A 10,825-nucleotide genomic window follows, 5' to 3' on the forward strand; every position below is an offset into this window, starting at 1 on the left:
ACAGTTGATATTAATAATCTAACTATATTGTGAAGTAAATAATATGCTGTTGTGGATTAGCTCTCAGGAAGACTGAATGTAAGCTCCAAAGTAGAGCTTCTAGTCCTTATGAGTATAATTGTATTTGCATTTTTCACGCTTTTGTTATGGCCAGAGATATAGTACAAAAAGAAGCCTTCTGTATTTTTGAATTTGAATAATTTAGTGCAGGTGTCACAATTGGCTATATTTTCCCAAATGTACGTTTCAATTTTTGTTTCTAATATTATCCATAATGGGAAAATAGAAAAGGGGGGATACTTAATTGAGTTGGAAGTGTAAATGTTCCTGGACAACAGTGACAGCCTGTTTGACAGTTGGGTTTGATTGTAATCAATCGGAATTATGACGTTTATGAGGGGAATCCCTCTGCTTGCTGTGTTCACAGTGGTAACACCAATTAAGGCATTAATCTGTTCTCAAAACAGAATAATCCCATCAAACGTTTATGGTCATTGAACAAATTGTTATTTTCAGAAAAGAGAAAATGTTTTTAAGGCTGAGTCATGTGTTCTTAGTTCTCCCAGTGAGACAGGCCCAAAACCTATTTCCGCCATCAAACTAAATTCTACAATGCATTTCAGGGAGAAGACATGACATAGGCAGAAAAAGGAAAAACAAGCATTGTCCCAAACAAACTCCTTGCAAAGTGGTAATCTTGTGCATGTGTGTTTCTACGTCTGTGTCTCATAATTCTAGGGCGTTACTAGGGAAACAGATTAAAGTCATACCTCTGAGATTAAAACCTAGGTAACGAAGCTAGCTCTACATCCCTCTCACTTAATTCAGAGGAGAAAAAGTTATTAAAATGGTCATGGTTTAGGATTTGTCAGGTCCAAAGTTAAGGTGAATAATACATTCAGTGATATATTGAGAACAGAAAAATAAAGAATAATTGGTTGTCCTTTCACTTAAAATCTGCATTTGTAATACCAAGAACTATGTGAAAATAAATTATAACTTTACAATACACTCCTTTACTCTCCCCATTAGATAGCAGGCTTTGCCTCTAATGTTTGTATGTCAGGATTTCTATTATGCTGTTGTAGTATAGGATAGTTGAAAACGAGAGTTAAGGAATCGCATACTGATATTCTTTGGTTTCTTATTTGACTATTAATTATACTAATTATCTGATGTGCATAGACTAGGCTAATAACGGTAGCCTACAGTTAACATTTTGAGTACCGTATTTCATCTAATAAACGCTGCAGCGTTTATTAAATAATGTTAATTTTTGTAGCTGCAGTGCAGCCATAGACAACTTTGTTGCTGGCATTGTGACAAATGAATCATGCAGCTAAAAACCCAGGTTTCATTTACTACCGCTGACCTCGTCTATTCTTTGTTTGTCTATAAGTGCGGCAACTCTTTCTCATTGGCTATCAATTAGGTGTGCATTGGTAGTACAACTGTCTAAAAGTCAGTTGGCTGAGCGGTGAGGGAGTCGGGCTAGTAATCCGAAGGTTGCCAGTTCGATTCCCGGTCATGCCAACTGACGTTGTGTCCTTGGGCAAGGCACTTCACCCTACTTGCCTCGGGGGAATGTCCCTGTACTTACTGTAAGTCGCTCTGGATAAGAGCGTCTGCTAAATGACTAAATGTAAATGTAAAATACAAGTGTTCTACATTGTGTAGAAATCTGAAGCAGCAAGCCGAAACGTTCATAAACTTAGCTTTCAAACAGAAAGCTGTGCAGAAAGTTATGTAAATGTGTAATAAATACTGGGGTGGAATTTAACCAATTAAATAACCGTTTTCAGAATTTTTTGGTGCGGCGTTTATTCGAGGGCGGCGTTTATTACACAACGTTCATTTTTGGTGCGGATTTTATTCGAGGGCAGCGTTTATTCTAAGAAATACGGTAGTTCAAAAATAAATAAAAAAATAAACAATTCAAGACAATGTTTTTCCAGACAAGTTTATATAAACTCCTCCAAAAAAGTTTGGAAACGTTATTTCGGTCGATTATTCCTCCCCTTTAATAATACCAATTGGTATCGTATTTTATATTGTTGGAAAGCCTGATTAGTCACCTTTACAACGAGATACAACTTGTAAGGATCGTGCATTCGTGAAATGAGCAACACAGCTAACCGTGTGGGTAGCGGCCCGAAAGAATGTGCCAAAATCCCCTGCAATATTTTCTGTTGGTATTCACTCTCGTTTTGAGTTGCTTGGTGGATTGGATGATTGCACTCCCCCACAGTAATAAGGAAAAAACAACAAATATTGGCAATTTTTAAACTTTATTATCTACGGCCAAAGTGTGGCCTACCTAAAACTAGCCTACGCATAACGAACAGTTTGTAAGAATTAATAACGCTACTTAACTCTCCAGAGGTTTGAGACCCTCCCCTGGGGTATGCGCTTTGTGAGGCCGCTCCACGGACAGCCGGAGAGCCTCTTCCAAAGGCTGGGAGCGGACCAGTGTACGCCTACAGCCCTGCTGTCTACGTCACCCTAACCCGCCAGGACCTCGCCCTGTCACCCTTGTATATTTTCGCGCCGGCAGCCCTAAACGGTCTGCGAACGCAGCCACCCCCTGATTGCAACACGCGTACAGTTATTTCACTTCCGTGATGTCCACCAGACACCGGCTCCCAGACCAACACCCATCCCCTATCGATCTTCTCCTTTTTATACTCCTCTCGACACTCCCTTCCACAGGTGCAGCCACTTACTTAATTGTCAGCGCAGCAACTGACCGCTCCCCCTAATTACCCCCGTCATTCACTATATAAAATTTCCGAACTTTTTTTGAGGAGTTTATTTGTAGGCCTCTTTATTTTTCGCAAACGTCAACCACCGCCGATCCATCCTAGAAGCGGTCAAATTGACCCATGACGCCTGGGACACACTGCCTGCAATCGGCTGCGATCTGCGACGCGCCTGGAAGCGTCGCCTTTTTTCTTTCGGCGCCCATGTTATCAAATGGGACCGACCACACTGGCTGCGTAGCACCGCCATTGCCTGCGATCGCCTGCGATCTGCAGTGATCGTTTCGGCAGCTGGTCGAATTTTTTCGAGAGACGCTTGCGAAATCGGCTGCAGGATGATGAAATACACCATATTAGTTGATATATTTGAATAAAAAAAACATGTTAAGATTTTACTCCATTAATTGTAGACTACGGTGAACATTTGTAAAGTTGTAGACTTTATAATTACACAATGTTGGTAACGAACGGCCTTTACATGTGGTTGAAGACGAATGAAAATAAACGGATTGATCTGTTAACATGCCCGTAGGTCAGGGGTCACTAATTGGCGGACCGCAGTCCGGGTCCGGATAGACCTATAACCGATATATTATTATGGAATTAATTCATTTTGACGGAACGTTTCCATTTTAACCGGCACATATTTTTGTTCCAACTAAATGTGGTTTATATCTTACTTGTCCAATACAAAGGTCCAATCAGGAGCTTTGATAACTGTAATCACCATGACAACTCACTCACTGAAAGTTGGCCGCAACCTCTGTGGGTCAGGTTGTTTGTGTCATTCGCAACAACGCAGGCTAATCGATTTGCTAACAGTACCCGTTTCTTCCTTAGCGAAAAACATGGCGTGCTCTAAACCCGGCGAAAAGTCGATTCCAAAAAGACCTAATTTCAGACGAGTATGCATTTGTGCTTCCGGTGGGGAGCACAAAACCAATGTGTTTAATGAGACGGTTGCCCTTGTCAATAGTGGTAGCTAATGTGAAACGTCACTATCATGGCCGTGGGAACTAGGAGTGTTGTAGCACCCCTGACAGCACGAGAATTTCCAATGATATGACTTGAAAATTCACCACCGTGGCCCAGCCCCGCATTAGCGGACTGGCCATCGGGAGCACCGGGAGAAGAATAACAATGGAAAACCAGGCTAAGAAACGTAAGGGTGGGGCTGAAAAATTAAGAGACAAAAAGACATCACCTTCACTAGACAAGGTTTTACCAATTGAAAAACGGCTGTCCCCCCTGATAAAATAGCATGTTCCCGCGGCTATGGTCACTATGACACAAAGCATGGACACTTTGAACAAAATTACCCCCAGAACTCTGAGGTAAGGGCCAGAAAAATAAACTATAATTGTTCCGGACCCTGGACTTAATACAAATTTGGTTAGTGGACCTTTTGGGTTTCTAATTGAGTACCCCTGCCGTAGTTGTTTTGTTTGTTTGAGAGAAACGAGTTGTCACGCGTTGCACACAACACACACGCGTGCAGACATACCGAGAGAGAACCCCCAAATCGATTTCTAAAATCAGCTTCAAATGAATTCTCAAAGTTGAGTCTCGGCCCATATGTTGTTACTGACATGAAATGATCGCTAGATGGCGCTTGTTGAGCAAAGGCACGGTCTTAAAATGAACGTTTCTTCGGCAATCTGTCATTTATTTCCGTGTTGTTAGTCGGTGATTATTTAATTGGAGCGTTTGTTGTCAAGCTCTTTAATCATTCAGTAAATGACAAAACGTTGCGGGTTAGGCGAGACTGCAGTTGGTCTAGTAGCTCAACATATCAACATTTTATAGTCGGCTGACAAGATTGCGTTGTTGTCCACAGTCAATTTTAAATATAAACAAACACACAGGAACATCATAAACAGTCAATGGTCTAATTAGATCCAGATCCCTATACGTTTTTACGGACCTAGCAACAAGCGGTTGCCTTGGAGATGTAGCAATTGACCTTAACAACGTGGCATCTGCTCGGCAACAAAGTAGCCTAAATTGCCAAAAAAAAAACTAAAACAACCAAATATGGTTTTTGCACAGGTCCGCAATCGCTTCCCGTTTTAAAGAAGTATCTGAAGCAGACAGAAGACGAATTGATGTTGTTGATATGTTGCCTTGGAGATGTAGTGACGTCACCAGTGCAAGTGCAGCTGATTGCTCAGACAACATGTCGTCTGCTCCAGATTCGACCTGTTTGATTTGTGATCTTCCCACGTATTGTTGTAGTATATAAGAAACCAAATGTTTACTCCTCGACAGGTCAGCAAACGCTTTGTCGCCTCGATTTGTTAAAACGATTTGTTTGTAAACCTCGGCCTACGGTCTCGGTTAACAAACGTTTTAACAAATCTCGGTTTACAAAGGCGTTTGCAGACCTGTCGAGGAGTAAACATTTGCTGTTTATTTGCTTCACATAGGCACTATATATTTATATTATTAAATATGTATTAAATATATCTCTCTTATCTCTAATTAAATCAGAATGGGATTTATTCGCCATGAAAGTTTGCACAGACAAGGAATTTGCTTTGGCAGGAAGGTGCATACAATAAACATATACCTAAAATTTAAATATGTGGACTATCTATACTAAGGGTACATAAACTACCAGTACTAAGTGGGATTAGAATAGAATTAAATATAAAAATACAAAAATACAAATATTACAAAAAATACAAATGTACAAGATACCATTATTGTAATGCAGTGCAAAAAGCAGTGTGTTTTAAGCAAGAAGTCATTAGAGTCAGTGTGGTCCCTTGGCCTTGTTGAAGAGGCCAACAGCGGAAGGGAAGAAACTGTTTTTGTGGCGTGAGGTATTGGTCCTGATAGACCGCAGCCTTCTGCCGGAGGGAAGTGACTGAAACAGGGAGTGTCCAGGGTGGGAGGAGTCGGCCACAATCTTCCTCGCTCGCCTCAGGGTCCTCGAGGTGTGCAGGTCCTCGAGGGTAGGCAGATTGCAGCCAATCACCTTCTCAGCAGTACGGATGATACGCTGCAGTCTGCTCTTGTCCTTGGCAGTGCCAGCAGCGTACCAGACGGTGATGGAGGAGGTGAGGATGGACTCAATGATGGCCGAGTAGAAGTGCACCATCATTGTCTTTGGCAGGTTGAACTCCTTCAGCTGCCGAAGGAAGTACATCCTCTGTTGTGCTTTCTTGATGAGGGAGCTGATGTTCAGTTCCCACTTGAGGTGCTGGGAGAGGATAGTTTCTCCTGTTGAGAGTTTTTTGGGAGTTTTTCCTTGTCTTCCTTGAGGGTTTAGGTTGGTTGAGGGGCAGTTCTATGGGCATATGTGAAGCCCTCTGTGACATGCTTGCGTGTAAAAAGGGCTATACAAATAAATTTTATTTTATTTGATAGTGCCCAGGAAGCGGAAGGACTCCACAGTGTTGACTGGGGAGTCACACAGGGTGATGGGGGTGAGTGGGGCTGTGTTCCTCCTGAAGTCCACAACCATCTCCACTGTCTTAAGAGCATTGAGCTCTAAGTTGTTCTGGCTGCACCAGGTCACCAGGTTGGCCGCTTCCCACCTATAATCAGACTCGTCTCCACCAGAGATGAGCCCAATAAGGGTGGTGTCGTCCGCAAACTTCAGGAGTTTGACGGATGGATGACTGGAGGTGCAACTGTTGGTGTACAGGGAGAAGAGCAGAGGAGAAAGGACGCAGCCCTGAGGTGATCCGGTGCTGATGGACCGGGAGTCAGAGACTTGTGTTCCCAGCTTAACGCACTGCTTCCTGTCAGACAGGAAGTCTGTGATCCACCTGCAGGTGGAATCATGCACGTTCAGCTGGGAGAGCTTGTCCTCAATACCATCATCCCCAGGGCGGGGATGATGGTATTGAAGGCAGAGCTGAAGTCCACAAACAGGATCCTGACATAGGATGCTGGGGAGTCCAGGTGCTGTAGGGTGAAGTGGAGGGCCATGTTCACTGCATCGTCCACAGACCTGTTGGCTCTGTAGGCAAACTGCAGGGGGTCCAGTAGAGGGTCAGTGATGGATTTAGGGTGTGCCAGCACCAGGCGCTCGAAAGACTTCATTACCACAGAGGTCAGGGCGACGGGTCTGTAGTCATTATGTCCTGTTGGCCTTGGCTTTTTGGGCACAGGGATGATGGTGGAGGACTTGAGACAGGCTGGCACATGGCATGTCTCAAGGGAGGTGTTAAAGATGTAGGTAAACACCGGAGACAGCTGGTCAGCGCAGTGCTTGAGGGTGGCTGGAGAGACAGAGTCCGGCCCAGCTGCTTTGCGGGGATTCTGCCTCTTGAAAAGTCTGTTAACTTCACCTTCCTGAATGGAGAGAGTCGTCACTGTAGAGGGGGGGAGGTGGGAGGCCTCCTGGGTGGGAAGGGGTAGTTCAGGACTGTCCAATTGTCTTTCAAATCTGCAGTAGAACTCATTCAGGTCGTTGGCCAGGCGGGAGTCGTTAGTGGAGTGGGGGGCTCTGGGCTTGTAGTTGGTAATCTGCCTGAGCCCTCTCCAGACAGAAGCAGAGTCGTTTGCAGAGAATTGGTGTTTTAGTCTCTCTGAGTACAGTCGTTTAGCCTCCCTCACCGCCTTGCTAAACCTGTTCTTCGACTCCTTGAAACTGTCTTTGTCCCCACTCCTAAACGCGGCCTCTTTCTCTGACCTCAACCTTCTGAGTTTATCTGTAAACCAGGGTTTGTCGTTGTTGTAGCTTACCCTGGTGCGTGTTGGTATACAGCAGTCCTCACAGAAGCTGATGTATGATGTCACAGCCTCTGTGAGATCATCCGGACTATTGGTAGCAGTCGTGAACATGTCCCAGTCAGTGCAGTCCAAGCACGCCCGCAGATCCTCCATAGCTTCACTGGTCCACTGTTTTGATGTCCTCACAGCAGGCTTACAGCGCTTTAGCTTCTGCCTGTATGCAGGAATCAGGTGGACCATGGTGTGGTCAGTGACCCAGTGCTGCTCGGGGGACCGCATGGTATGCTTTGCTGATTGTAGAGTAGCAGTGATCCAAGGTGTTTCCTTCTCTGGTAGGGCATTTGATGAATTGTCTATATTTTGGGAGTTCTTGAGTGAGATTGCCTTTGTTAAAGTCGCCTTCAGTCAGACACATTAAAATGATAATGTGTCTGACTGTACACCTTAACCTTAATGAACAAATCATACCATAACATGATTCATTTAAATGTTAACATTATTTCTTAACAAATAGGCAGCCTATGAAATCTAACGTAATCAATCAGAAAATTAATGAAGTGATTAAAAACTATCATTACACTATCTGCCTCAGGAGATTATTGAGGTATGAAGAACTGTGAGACGGTGCTCTGATTTCTGTGAGCTCAAGCATTGCAGGAATGTTGCTCTCCCGAGGCATACTGTTGCACGTCTGACAGGCCACCGTGCGCCACAGAGAACACTCGCCGACAAATTGTGCTTGTTGTGCAAATTGTGCTTGATACTCATTTCCGCTGACACTTTCCTGCAAAGTATTTGATTCCACCCCACTCTCGTCGGTACTTTTGCATCCGGGGGGGGTATCTGGAGCTGCTTCTGCCATTGTTTCAAATCGACTCCGCCAAGTGACCCGCCCTCCTCTGACTCTGATTGGCCGTGAATCTGAAACAAATCAATCAGACGATGGCAGCCAGTATTACCCAATCAGGGGCAGAATAGGACGAGTCTTCACAGAATGCGGGTGGAATGATTTGCATGGAATGCTGCATTGAAGAAAACTCTGAAAATACTGCACAAACCCCGTCCTGTATTGATTCAAAACGGGACGCGCCATTTTATTCTCAAATACGGGACATTCTGTATTTTAAGGGACGGGTGGCAACCCGGTAGACTGGTCCTAACCGTGTGTAGAAGCTGCAGTACTAGACTGCGTTCGTCTTGGTAGCTAGCGATTGCGTTGGTTGAATTCGAGTTAACGTTCCGTTGTACGGTTTAGGCTGAAATTAACTATTTTCATGAACAGATTGACAAAGTTTAGGATGTGGCAATGGAGGTCAGATTAGTAGTCACTAGTCATAGTTTCACCTATTTAAAGACTTTTGAATTAAGTAAGGTAGTGCCGAACATGTTCTGTCGCCGTTTGACTTCCTAAACAGCTGTGTAACTAGATGTTTTTGTAGTGTGCCTCGCCTAGGCTACAGCGTTGCAGTGAGCAACACTGGTTTAAAACCACAGGTAATGATAATTTCACCCACAAATCGTTTACTTGTAATGTAATGTCATAATAAATCCTACAACGAAAATGTATTTGTGAGGAATGTTTATTTTAACAGATGCATCACAGACCACTGTAGTATGTGTTGCCCGGGCAACAGAGGCTAATGTCATGCTAATGCTTCAGTGAAATAGTAGACTAGTTTCCGAAAGTAGATGTGGCCCTACTTCCTTAATAATATCAGCTAGCCTAATTGTACATTACATTTCACAATTGTGTTTCACATCACAAAGTAAAACTAGAAAGTGCATTTCCTGCAGAAAATGCGTTGGAATGCTGAAAGCTGAAATTATTTTTTTTAATAGCTGAAAATACAGAAATGAGAAAATGCCCGCAAGCTGAAATGAATTTCAAAAATGTGTGAGTCACACAAAAGAGGCAGTGTGGAAACTGAACGGCATCATCTAACAATGCTAAGAGCTGAAATACAATGCGGGAGAAGCTGAAAGCTGAACTGTTAAACTGTAGAAGAAGTAGAATATTCTGTTGCTTGCTTTTTTCCACAGGTACACTTGCACTTATAGCGGTTCATGTTGTTTAATTGTAACTTGTTTAACTACATGTTCTTATGGTTCTTCCCTTTGGCACTTACTTTGGTTGTTCACAATGAGTGCTTCATGTTTTGGCTACTCGCGATGTTTTTGGCTATCTTGTTGTTATGATCAGTGACCTATGCACTTTGTAAAGCTCTCTCTTGGAAGTCGCTTTGGATAAAAGCGTCTGCTAAATGAATAAATGTAAATATTCGTTTTAGTAGCTGAAATTATAGTGCTCTTAGTCTTTTAATGAGACGAGTTGACTGAATAGCTGTCTTGTGACTCCACTAATCAGCTAATACCAATCACCTGTGTAAGAGACTGAGTGGCGTGTCTGTGTGGTTGCCACGGTGATGGTGCAGCTATGATTGCTAACGCGCTGAGGGCGAGAGAAGAACAGAAATTTACTTAGAATCTACACCTCAAACAAGTTAACCTAGACGCAAAACTGTACGTCCAAGGATATTTTCCGAGACCCAAGACTCTGCCGAAACCAGAGATATTCTTTATATGTCTGTGCGGTCAGAAATACGACTCTACGGGCAGTTTCAAAAACGTGTTCCTTCTGCTTTCGTGGTGTGTCTCTTTGGTTGCCATGGTGATGGCGCAGCTGTGATCGCTAACGAGCTGGGCAGAGAGAATAACATACATTTACCTAAAAAAACAATAAAAAAAACAAACATACATTTACCTAGCATCCACACCTCAAACAAGTTAACCTAGACGCAAAACTATACGACCAATAAAAAAAATAAGGATATTTTCCGAGACCCGAAACCAGAGATGTCCTTTATATGTCTGTGCGGTCCGAAATACGACTGTACCGGCAGTTTCAAAATCTTGTTCCTTCTGCTTTCTCTGACGAATTTGTCACCAGATTTGCATTGGTCTCCATGGGACGAGACATGGACTTTGTCTCGCTTTCGTGGGGCTCTGAACAAATGTGTAAGTCTGTTGGATTCCACAGACAACTGTCTACGACCAACACAAAATTAGCTATCTATTGATCCAAAAATGAAGCATGAAGAGTGAAAATTGTGGCAATGCTGGCAAACTATAAATACTTTTTGAAACTGATTTCGAAGCTCCCCTCCACTCTAAGCATTTCAGTCAGCACTCTAAGGCTCTCACATACACACCCATGTAAATCTCAGAAACGGTTTGAAAAACTCATGAAACATAATCAGTGATATAAAAAAACAGTTGAATAGATATCTAAAAGCTGAATTTAAAAAAAAATAGTTTACGGTTTTGTCAACATTTTAAAGTTTAAATGATGGCTGTAGCTGAAGGATTGAGGAAGAAGAAAG

Source organism: Osmerus mordax, chromosome 6 (assembly GCF_038355195.1).
Source record: "Osmerus mordax isolate fOsmMor3 chromosome 6, fOsmMor3.pri, whole genome shotgun sequence".
NCBI classification, from domain to species: Eukaryota; Metazoa; Chordata; class Actinopteri; order Osmeriformes; family Osmeridae; genus Osmerus; species Osmerus mordax.